Below are 13,062 nucleotides of genomic sequence, written 5' to 3' on the forward strand. Positions count from 1 at the left end.
ACGGCCTGCTGGCCACTGCCAAGAGTTGAGTCTACAATAAAGTAAAACTAAAAATAAAAAGAGGAATAACCTTGGAGGTCAAATATCACCCCGAAAGCAGATAGTAGACATTACGTAGTATACTGTACGTGTACCAAATTTCAGGTCAATAGTTCAAATGATTTGCGAGCTACAGGTGATTTAAAATCCTGGACAAACGGACAGCCGACAAAAGATATATATATATATATATATATATATATATATATATGTTTGCACACACTGCATGTACTATCTATATATGGTCAGTATATACATGACACATCTGATGAAAGCTACACAAACTGAACTCTCTTACCTTTTTTCTTTGCAATGCAGGGTTTACCTTTACCGTTTTCTGCTTTGCAGATGCACATTAATGTGTAGCCCTTCACTAACTCCATATTCACAAATCTATATAAAACTAAGGTAATTAAAAAATAATGACCCTGTTGCCCTTTCTTCTGTATTAGCAACTTTTTTGTATACAAACATACAAGCGCCCTGCTCTTTAGCAGAGGCTGCACACCACAAGCTTTAGATATTCATTTCTTTTGAAAGGTTAATCTTGATGTGTCAAAAGGTGGGTGTCAAAGTTTATTACCGAAAGAGATCCTTCTTCTACTTTCTTTGCTTGTTGGCTTCCCTGGGAGGCAACCTGTGAAGTCAATGACCTTTGAAGAACAGCTCAAAGGCTTTTAAGACCTTTTGGTTTTGAAAAATCGAAAACCGTCAACTACATTGGCACATGCTAAGAAAATAACGTGTTTACATAAAAACGTTACCTGCCTGCACCAGACAGCTTTTTTCACGTTATGTAATGTATTGGTCCTTTGGGCAACATCAATTTACACTGGATGTGTATTACTCTTTGGTAGCCAATATTTGTGTCCTTCAGAGACCAGCAATCAGAAAAAAAGGATATGAAATATTCATAAACAACAGCTGAGCTATGGTCAAATTTAAAAAAAAAAAGAAAGAAAACTGTTTTATTTGTACTTTTTAAATGCTACATTTTAAATTGGGGTAGAAGAAACCAGGCAGGCGTCCTCTGCAGCTGCACTCACAGACACACGCTTACCTACACATCCGCAAAACAAGATTGATATCTTTATTCTTGGCAAGGATAAAGTCACCAGTTCAGCTCAACACAATGTATTGTCAAAACGTCCTTCCAGGGGCACATTAATTATTCATGTGGTTGATGTATATTTAATTTAAATCTCATTCCTAGTTTTGAGAAAGAGCTGACCCATCAAATTAAGTAATTCATTTTTTTTTACATAAAAATGAATCAAAGTATTTTCTGAGAGTTCTGAAATTTGCCTATGTGACTAATAAAACTGATTTGCTGTTTTTTCTAGTCCAGTCTTGGCACTTCACATCATCCCAAACAGGTCCAAGTCACGTCTGCTTCTTTCAGTTGGCTTGTTACTTGAAACACATCAACAATCTTTTGCAGACATTTGCTTCCTATAGGAGATCCTATTCTGTCAGCATATCAAGAGAAAACTTTACAAATCAGATTAACTCTGCACACATGGACACCTTGGATCTAGAAACCAATGATGTCCGACTCAAGCAAAGCAAAACAAGATTTATTTTTTTTTAATCAAATTGATTCTATTGAATAAATACACTTTCATTCTCTGCCTTTACCTACTGTAAGAGTCGGTCTTGACAATTATGAGTGGAAGGCTACAGGCAGCCTTAGATAAGGCCTCAGTTCTAGAGAACCCCTCATGCACACTGAAATTGAACGTTTAAAGTTTTAGCAGTGTATACTGGGGAAGAGAATGGGCCAAAAGACCCCAGTGGGAAACCCACATAAATGCAAGGGGAAGGTGGAATCCTGAAACAATAGTCACCTACACTGAGACTGACATTGGGGATTGGGCCTAATGCTGTGTCGTTATCAGAGGCGGTTCTTTGCGGCTACTTGGTGTAACATGGCCGGGAACAGACTGTTGTAGGCAGGCTAAAAGTTAAAGCTTCAGCTGAATCACTTCATTTAATATCTACAGAAAGACAGCTTCACAGAGGCAAAGTGATAACAAATAAATGGTTTTGGTTAGCCTTGTTCTGTCGCACGAACTTTGTGGCTTGAAATTTGGATGCTCTGTCCTCTTCTTTTGCTGGTCAAGGTCTGATGGCCAGCTCCCTGATTGCCCAATTTTTATAGTGTTGGAGCTATGTGTCTTCCTCTGGCTGCCCTTCGATACTACTGGGGAAAGTGATGATACTGTTAGCGTCAGTGCCCTCTGTCATCCAGGGTTGGAATTGCTTAACTTGTCAGAGCCAGGAAGGTGGTTCCTAGGCACATATGCATGACGTTGGCTGTCATGATGGGGTCCAGTCAAGTGGCCACTGGCATCAATGTACCCCTTGAGCTTGTACCCTCTGTCTCCTTCTCTTTTTTCAGGAATAGAGTCACACCTAAACCAAGCAGAATGTCTCAGCCAAAACATGTTGGTCTGGAAGCTTTGTGCTGGCCTTCCCCAAATCTATCTGGGCCATGATTTCCCAGAAGGACAATCAGATAACTCTGTAGTGAGTTGCCTGCACACTGTGATCTCACGAGAATGTAATCTTCTTATATCTCACTCCCTCTCTGTTAGGAAAAATCTTTATACAGGCACATTCTGCCCTCTGTGGACACTGTCTGTCCACAATGGCATAAAGAGATGCCCTAAAATTAAAAATTGCAAATGTGTAATATCCAATGTACCGTTCAGTTCTTTCAAGAGCAGTGGTTCTCAAACTGTGGCTTCTCAACATGAGGCCTGCGGTAGCTCCAGCATGCTGCTGGCACACAGTCACTAATTATTTGCATTAATAATTCCTCCTCACATTTGTAATTAGTGAATATTTAATGGTATACAGTATATAAAGCTTCTGTCATGTCAGTTTATTAAAACATTTTAAGAAAAACATTTTATAATCACCCCGTGTCTGCGTGGGTTTCCTCCCACAGTCCAAAGACATGCAGGTTAGGTGGATTGGCGATTCTAAATTGGCCCTAGTGTGTGCTTGGTGTGTGGGTGTGTTTGTGTGTGTCCTGCGGTGGGTTGGCACCCTGCCCAGGATTGGTTCCTGCCTTGTGCCCTGTGTTGGCTGGGATTGGCTCCAGCAGACCCCCGTGACCCTGTGTTTGGATTCAGCGGGTTGGAAAATGGATGGATGGATGGATTTTATAATCATGACTGATTCTAATTGAACAAAAGTTTCAAATGTGGTGTGTACAAACAATTTCAAATTGCACATAATTGTGTTTTTGTATAGAGTGCACAGTGCTTGCTTAAATGTTTGCAAGTTGCTGTTCCATCCCCTCCCCAGCTGCTTATTGCTTATTGCTCAAGTGTGCCTTTTTCCTGGTTTTACAGTGAAAATGTCTCAAAGAAAGTGAAAATGCAATCAGTTTTCTATTTTATTCTTTTCATTCAAATTACAAATTATAGACAATCTTTAACAGTATTCCACTTTTGGAATGTCAAGCGCAAAAAAGGGTATTTATTTCCTGTGTATTCAGTGCAGTAACCATTTTTAGAATCAGCCAGTGTTTGTTAATTAAGAAATACGTATGTGGTGAATTGAATCTCATGAACAGTAATCTGCAATCACAGCTTTGCTGGGCCGTCACTCACCTGTCTCCTGACTAAAAGATTTAGACTCCTCTACAGTACACAGAATCAGAAATCTCACTAATCTGAGCATTTTTTATTTACCAACAGTTAATTTTATTTACTGAGTGGTTCAAAGTAAATCATAGAGGTTATTTTTAGTTATTAATAAAACAAACAGGATTACAGTTGTTTTTTTTTACTAATAGACAAAATGTCTTCAAGGATTGTTATTGTTCAGCTCTCTCTAGAAATTGTATTTTTATGAATATTTCATTTTATAATAATTTTGGATTAAATATTGATGCCATTATTTTATGTGTAAGCCTAACATTTAATTTCCTTTCGAAGGAAACATGTTGATTTCTTTACTGTGTGGCCTACATACATTGTTGACAGCTACAGCAGTGGACCTCAGTAAAAAAAAAAAAATGAGGACCACCGCTTGAGAGTGTTAGCAATAATATTGTACAATTGCAATCCACAATTATCTGTACTTTTGTGATAATTTTGTTTGTGTTGGCTGTACAGCTTTCCCCATGCACATGTTAAAACATAGTGTGCCTGTAGTCACAGTGGTAATGTTTCAGCTTTGATTAGTCAGCTTCTCTTATTTTTTGAATTAGTAAACATGGCTGCTCCACTCTCCATTTCCAGCAAAGATGTTCAGTGAGCAGTGATCCGCTTTTTATGGGCTGAAGGTGTGCCAGGGGTCAAAATCCTCATTGGTTCATCAGAATCATGCTATGGGCTTACTCGATGTTGTCGTCAATAGTGTTCCACTCCTTCTTCATGCTTAACAGTTGTCTGAACATTTTTGAACTTCTCAGTCTATTTGTAAACACTTTGCTGTCTCCATATTGAACATAAAGCATTTTAGGGAACACAATTATAACAGCAATGTGCATAATTATTGATTTTTCCCTAGCATATCTCGTCCACCCATATGATGTCACACCGGCTTGGATGACTGAATCAGAGTATTTTACAGTATATAACATACCATTCTCAAACCCACTTAATCCATTTTAGAGTCTCAAAATCTAGACCCTTTTCTGGAAGTGTCCTTCTCAAGCCACATGTCAATTCTGGATGGTGTGCAAGTCCATCCCATGGCACAATGACACACAATCTTATATTCACATTCACAAGTGTTCAGCTTAGAGCCGCAGACAAAGGTGACTAAGTAAGAAGTGACCACATAATTCCGAATTTTCAGAATGTATTTTTAGGTGGTCAGACTGTGTAATTACTAAAGATCTCATGCAAAAGTAAAGTACCAAAATTTAGATCTCACTTCCTTTTGCTGTTAATTGGGTGGTACCTCAATTGACCAAATTTGCAATAATAGAAAAGCTCATGTCATTACTATATTCTTTTCAATTGTACCAACTAGTTTCTAATTTTGACTCTGATCCTCCCTTATTTATAACACACTATTAGTACCTTTATGAACTAAATAGTGCTTTGGGTAGGTAAAACCATTGTTACAAAGAAATGAATAATTTGGAAAGATCTCCAAAAATGCCAAGGTCAACTGAAAGGGAGCACTATGAACTAGTTGAGGACAACCAAAGTGCATGCGTGATGTGAAAATACAACAACAACATGGAGAGAACTTTGTTCAAAGCAGCCAAGCTCTTGTGATAGTGTGAGCAGAAGACAATCAGATGCTGGAGCAGTCCATGTCTCTCATTCTGTAAATGGTATATACATTCAAAATAATTTATGCCAGTGGTTCTCAACCTGTGGGGCGGGCCCCCCTAGGGAGGCGCGAAGTAACAAAAAGGGGGGCGCGAAGATGTGAATAAAAAAAAACAAGAATCGAAAATATGAAAAATACATCTATTGAAACCAAAACAAATGAACTTAAACTACATTCTGATACTAGAAAAATAAATATACAGTTAGATAAATGTCGATAAAAGTTAAGTAGATATAATAAGCATCTATGATATATCATTAATTAAAAAAGAACAAATTGGTATTAGTGGGCTCCTTTCAAAAAAACATTATGGGGGCGCATTAAAAACTGTTATGAAAACTCGGGTCACAAATACTTAAAGGCTGAGAAACGCTGATTTATGGTCCTTTATTATACTAATGAGTTTGAACAATGCAACCACTGCAAATCATGTAATGTTATGTATGAACAATTGATGGCAGTAACCAGAAATGTCGTTTACAATATACCTTTTAACCAGTCGAATAATCGTCTCCGTATCCATGACCATCAAAATGCTGTGAAGTGGAATTATCCAAAATCAGTAGTGATCAGCCAGAATGACTCATCTAGACATAACTTTAATTGGAATGCATCTTGAGTCAGGACGAGAGGAAACCTTAAGTGCTTGAGAGTTTGGTGAGGTTCAAGCTCGAGAATCTGATTAAAACATGCATTGCCATGAATTCAGCGTATGCCCAGCTGAGAGCTAAGGCCACTATGCCACCAATGACTCACACTTTCTTCCAAATGATATGCTGTTCTCCCTTTATCTCTAATCACGTGTCCTCTGATGAAGATAGCTGACAGGTGTCAAAAGCTCAGGAATAAAAACAACTTTGATATGTGCTTCTTATTTATCTGCAATAGATGTGATTGCATACATATACTGCAGATAGAGATGTAGATGAATATAGGTTTACGAACTTAATCGTACATCATTACGCAACAGATTAAACATTCAAACTAATATTTATTAATTTCTTTATGCCAGTAAATGTCACTGTGATATGGCGTTTCGAATGTTCCAAAAAATCTAATCTTTTTGTGAATTAATTGTTTCTTTTGATTCAGTCTCTCTAATGTTCTATTTCAACCATCATTATATTTAAAAAAAAAATAAGAACTAATTATTTTTTTCAGAATTCCTAGATTATATACAGTATTTTTTTAACTGCAGAATGATTCAAAGACTCCAAAAAGTAACTTGTTGCTCTTATAAGCGTATCATCAAAGACGCCACATCAGGTCGATTCAAAATCCACCTCATCTGGTCTCTGGACCGAAAAAGACTATCTAAACAGGAAGTCCAAGTCAGCTGACCATCCCATGTTCAAAGAAGAACAACTATGTCACACTCAAGGACGTTTTTTTGCTTCAAGTCATTATAGAATGATTGCTCCTTCCATTTTTTTGCTTTGGTGATAAGATCAAAAGCAATTAAGCAAATCAAGCAAAGTTCAGGTTCTGATTTTCTGATGTTCAAAACGGTGAAAAAAGTTGATTTATGAGTGTGTGTATTGGTGGAAAATTGAAATGCATTTTCTCATCTTAAATTACAATTTTCATCAGAAAAATTGTGTTTGTTTGTGTTTTATAGAGCTAAAACATATAAAAAATTAGAATGATCAGTTTCTAAAATATCTATTCTGAATGCAGAGACCAATTTGCAATGATAACTTCTGAAAAAATTGACCTAACTTTTTCAAACAAGATGCATAGTCCAGTTTGGTCTAGGCCTTACCCATTATCCTTATAAATTAGTCTGACCTATGACCTATGCAAGTTAACATATTTGATTATATGAGGGGCAGTCAAAAAGTTCCCAGAATTACGATATAGCGGGAGAGTGAGAGATCAGATTACGCACACATTGTTATGGAGGGGAGCGCAGGACATCTGTAGACCACTTAAAACAGGTCTGGATTGGTTTCAATATCAGGTTGGGGAAATCAGCTTCAGATACACTAGCGGCACAGCAGCACTTAGCGTATGAGTCCTCAGTTTGCACATGAACTTGATGTTAGCACGGTGTTCAAACTGTGACATTGTGCCGAATGACTATGCACACGTCTAACTGAAACGGTAATTAAAACAATAGTACATGCTGAAAGCAATCCAGACCTGCTGTAACTGGACTACAGATATGCTGCGCACCCCTCCTCAACAATGTGAGCGTATTTTGATCTCTCACTCTCCTGTTATATTACAATTTCGTGAACTGTTTGACTGACGCATCGTATTATAGAGCGCAGTACAATTAGTTGTATTGTACTGTAAAATCTTCCGGTGAGTGATATTCTGTGGTTTCAGGACTCAACCTTTCTTCTCTTCCACAGACTGTAATTAAAATTGTTAGGCTAGGCTGGGCAGGTAGAATTGTCACATGCTGGACACCATTTATTTAATTTAAGATATAAACCGTGAAAGCTTAGGCAGTGGTTAGCAGAGTTTTGGGTTTGAACCCTGGCCTAGTCACTGTCGTTGTCAAATTTGCTTATTTATTGTCATTGAAATTTGGCTTCCAAAATGCCAAAAATGTGGAAACATGGTAGACTGCTGGTCTCTGTTTATGTGTATTGGATTTATAAACTGGTACCCCATCCAGGGCTGATTCCTGCCTTGTACCTAATTCGAACAGTATAGACTTCAACCTCTAAGGCCTTGAAGTGGGCTATACAAGTTCATTAATACATGTATGGATGGATATATAAATCACCAATCTAATTCTACTAGCCCCTAGTGTAAAGAACAATCAATGAACATTAAATAAATAACTAGCAGGAGTCATATGGAATTGCTACTCTGTACAGCCTTATTGCTTGTTTGAGCTATCCACAAAACCCTCCCCAGAATAATCATTTTTAAGATGCGAGTCTATTTGATTTGTGTCTCCGTTTGGTACAAATACTAATTAAGACCCTCTCCTGATCCAGCCTTTCTCTGACAGGCACATCTAAATGTTTCTAATTGAGTGGTTATGTGCATCCTTGAGGTTCTGCCTTTCCTGTGTTTGTAAGAATTTGCTGCTGATACTTGTGCAATCAAACTAATTTGAAAAGGATTTTAAAGCAGAGGTGTCTGGCAATCAAATTACACAGAAAAACATGAAAAAGTTAGTCCTTTAAAATACACCCTTTTTCTAAAATCTGCAAGGGGTGCTAAAGCAGGTGAAAAAGTATCGAAGGCAGGAAATTTAAATATTATATTGATGAATTACTAAGTGATGATGGCTTGAAAAATCATACTAGCAATATAGAATGGATTTAGAAAGTATTCAGGCCACTTCACTTTGTACACATTTTGCTGTGTTGCATGTGCCAAAAAACATTTAAATTCATCCCCCCCATAGCATTAACACTCAATACCCCAGAATGACAAAGCAAAAACAGGATTTTAGAAATAGTTGCAGATTTTTTTAACATTGAATCCACAGTTATAGGATGCACTCTCGAACCCCTGGAAGTCATAGCGAAGTAGGGAATTAAAAAAAACACTGAGTGCCATTATGAACAATGCACATCCTCTCTCTGACATACTAACATGGAGGACTTTGAGGTTCTTTTAGGTTTGCTACCATGGCTTACGCATATTGAGTGATGGTGCTTGATAAGGCATGCAGATGTGTCCTTGGGCCTGCAAGTGTTTTTTTGACAAATCCTGTTAATCCAAGCACCATTGGCACAATCTCAGTAGTTTTACTCCACATCTGGCTCATCTCAAATTGCAGTTCTTGATATATGGTTGTTTTTTGTCTTTCCATTTTGAGTATGGAGTAATCACTTGGGACTGAAATGTCAATGCTTCATGCTTTATCAGGTTGTTTCTCTTTGACAACTATGTCTGGTTTCCTGGCGTCTGTCTTTCTGCCCATTGGTATTGGTATGTTCCAAGTGATATCTTTCCAGTGCAGTAGTCTGACAACTTTATTGTGTCTTTGTGTGTCTAAGCCTTCAGCCATCAGCAACCTTCTAAGCCAGGGGTGGCCAAATCCAATCCTGGAGGCCCATAGTTGCTGCAGGGTTTTGTTCCAATCCAGCTGCTTAATTAAGAAGCTACTTCTCACCAATAACAGATCTTATTTAATTTCATAGCAAGTTAATGTTTTAACTCTCTCATGTCAGTTCATTCTTAAATCATAGATTTTTTTTTCCTTTCTAGTAATACATGTACAGTATTATCCATGTGATTTGAAGCCTAAAACAGATAGTAGTAGTTTTCAGTTCTTCACTTTCTCTTCAGTTTCCCTCTGAGTACTTAATTAAACCAAATAGTGAAAGATCAATACACATGGGAGGACATGGAGAAAAGCAAGATGGAGAACTGCTGGTTCCTTTGTCCTTTGCATCTTACTGCTAATAAAGAGCAGTTAAAACAATGAATACAGCTGTTTAAGACTAAAATAAGCAATTAAGGGTTCAAAATCTTAACAAGCGAGACAACTAAAATGAACCAGAAAAATGTCACTTGCGGAATAAAGTGCTTCATCAGCTATGAATGATTTCTCATGAAGCAACTGGGTTGGAACAAATACCTCAAGCCACTGAGGCCCTCCGGGACTAACGTAGTTTAGCCCTGATTTAAAGGGTCTGAGTCTTAAATAGCAAATAAATTACATGAAGTTAATTAGTGGGAAAAAAAATAGTCACCAATTAAGAAAATGGTGAAAATGAAAACTTGTAGCCACTGTGGCTGTCCAGGATTGGGGTTGGCCATCCCCTTAGTCATTAATAGGTTAGCTCAGGGGTGGGCAAATTCATTCCTGGAGGGCCGCAGTGGCTGCAGGTTTTTGTTCCAACCCAATTGCTTAATAAGAAGCACTTATTGCTCTAGAAACACTTCTGCTTCATTTTAGTTATCTCCCTCGTTAAGATTATGAACCCTTATTGCTTATTTAAGTCTTAAACAGCAGTATTCTTGGTTTTTAATTGCTCCTTATTAGCAATAAGATGCAAATGACAAAAGAAACCAGCAGTTATCCATTTTGCTTGTTACCCTTTACACCTGTGTGTATTTATCGTGCACTATTTGGTTTAATTAAATACTTGGAAGGAAAGAGAAGAGAAAAAAGTGAAGGATTGAGAATTACTCATCCGTTTTACACTTCAAAGTATTTGGATGATATCCTTAGAATGGAAAAAAAATCTAGGATATGAGAATGACTTGACATAGCAGAGTTAAAGCACTAACAAGCCATGAAATGTAATTATTGGCAAGGATTGTTTTCTAATTAAGCAACTGGGTTGGAACAAAAACCCGCAGCCACTGCGGCCCTCCAGGAATGACTTTGCCCACCTCTGGGTTAGCTCTTCATCTATGTGGGACTGGAGATGAAGATCTGCATATTTTCTACTATACTTTATCTGTGGTCTTTCCAAATGCTCTTCCTCTTCTGTTGGTCAATCCTTTTCTTTTCTTGTTTTTCTTGCACTGGTGTTGTTTGCGCACGAGGTGGGGGGCATCTGTGTAATGCCCTTGTTTCTTTGAAATGTGTGGCGAAGCTGAATAATTTTCTGTCTTTATAGTCATTCCGGTGTGTGTTCATATCAAAGTGTGTGTGAGTGTTTATTTATTTACTTACTTATCTACCTATCCGTGTATTTAAAAAGGTTCTGTAAAAAGCTAAATTTCCCCCTTGGGACAAATAAAGTACGAAGGCACCTGAAGAAATCACCTAAACACAAAAGGCAAGGATATGCAAAGATACCATCATGGAGCTGGGATGTGAACCTGGGCCTTTGGAGCTGTCTATCTATCAGTACATTATGTATTTAAACGATACAATGAAATTAAAGGCAATCAAGAGGTCTTTACCTGATTTTTTTTAATAATGTCATACTTAAAACTATGCATTTTAATTATCTTGTATATTAAAGAGGCAATCTATCATTCATGTTTTCAAATAAAAACATCAGTTATAACATTTTTTTTACAGCATTCCTCTGCTTTGGTATACTAATATATTAAAATTAATTAAAGGCAGGTTGTCGCTGCAATAATAATTTACCCTTTTCAAATGGCATTAAAACTGAAGATTTGTTTTTGGTTGAAAGAGAAAATGTTGAATATTGGCACCGTAACCAAAACAGTGGTTGATTTAAGGCAGGTCAGATCTTCAAGATAAACTGAAAATACATTTTTTTTAACATGACAAGCTGAATTTCTAATTTAGGGATAATAAAATTTACCTTGAACATGACCTTGAACTAGAAGATTTCTCTCTAAGCAGCATGACATTTTGAATTTAGATGGACATCTCTAAGTCTTTTGTTCTTGAACATATCTCTCAGATTGAGTGCTCCTTTTCTAAATAACATATCATTTTCGATTTAGCTGCAGCTTCTCTAAACAGAATGCATACGTTTGTGTTTGAATGTATCATTTGAAAACAGCACACTCTTTTAGAGAACTTTTTTCTTTTCAAAGCCCATGGTTTACTTTGGAGTAGACATGTGTTTTTAAGGTTATTTTTTTGGAGTCACTTCATTTGCAAGTGCTCCGCTTCACATAATATAGAATGTAAAAAATGTAAATGCAAATGTGAAGAAAAGATCAAATCTACTACTTTCAGTTAGCATCAGCAATTGCAGAAAATTTTCTGTTCACTTGATTCATGAATTACATTAAAATGTAGCACTTATACAATCGTATGCTTCTTTATGTTTTAGATCTTCCTCTTACTCCATAATCATCCTCACACCTAACCACCTTTGAGAAAAGTTCTGTAAGGATTTCGCTCTCCTGTGCCTTTGCAAATTTGGACTCCACAATCAAAGTTTCTCATATTTCATGACGGTTATAATTTATACACATTTTTTGTCTTTCACTGTCACCTTTTTTAACAGTAACACACCCTCTATGTTGCATTTGCAAAATTCAGATTAGCTGGCAGCTCATTTATAAAGCAGTTCTTAGCAACCACCTCCAAAAAGTGGAAAATGATATGCTGAAAATATTCCTGTGGAGTCAAGCTCATTCACGTTCTTCTTAACAAACTCTTCATTAAGCATATTTTAATCATTGGCCTCACTTTACTGCTTCTATTTACTTTTTACTATGTATTGTGGGATTCTTATTTGGTAACACAATTGGTAATTTCCATAACTGCTGCTTTGTTTCGACTCCTTTCACTACAATCTGAGTGTAAAGTTCTGGAGGTAAATACTTTTACAATTAAATCAAATTTCATTTTATGTAATCACACTTGATTGCTGACTATCCATTTATGTTATTCAAAAGATGCCATAATAAAAGAGTTGTAGGTTATTGAGGTATGTTTCCCAACACTTCATTTATTTTCGACAATTGAGGCAACGGTTCAGAATACAGTAATCCCTCCTCCATCGCGGGGGTTGCGTTCCAGAACCCCCCGCGAAAGGTGAAAATCCGCGAAGTAGAAACCATATGTTTATATGGTTATTTTTATATTGTCATGCTTGGGTCACAGATTTGCACAGAAACACAGGAGGTTGTAGAGAGACAGGAGCTTTATTCAAACACTGCAAACAAGCATTTGTCTCTTTTTCAAAAGTTCAAACTGTGCTCCATGACAAGACAGAGATGACAGTTCCGTCTCACAATTAAAAGAATGCAAACATATCTTCCTCTTCAAAGGAGTGCGCGTCAGGAGCACAGAATGTCAGAAAGAGAGAGAAAAGCAAACAAATCAATAGGGCTGTTTGGCTTTTAAGTTTGCGAAGC

At 37.1% G+C, this 13,062-nt stretch overlaps 1 protein-coding gene across 1 annotated transcript in view; it reads right to left on the reverse strand.

Moving 5' to 3' along the window:
• Nucleotides 1-13,062, reverse strand: part of sorcs3a (sortilin related VPS10 domain containing receptor 3a) — a 1,273,344-nt gene that overhangs the window by 41,009 nt on the left and 1,219,273 nt on the right. The window lies entirely within an intron of this gene.

The sequence above is a fragment of the Erpetoichthys calabaricus genome, chromosome 2 (assembly GCF_900747795.2).
Source record: "Erpetoichthys calabaricus chromosome 2, fErpCal1.3, whole genome shotgun sequence".
Taxonomy (NCBI): domain Eukaryota; kingdom Metazoa; phylum Chordata; class Cladistia; order Polypteriformes; family Polypteridae; genus Erpetoichthys; species Erpetoichthys calabaricus.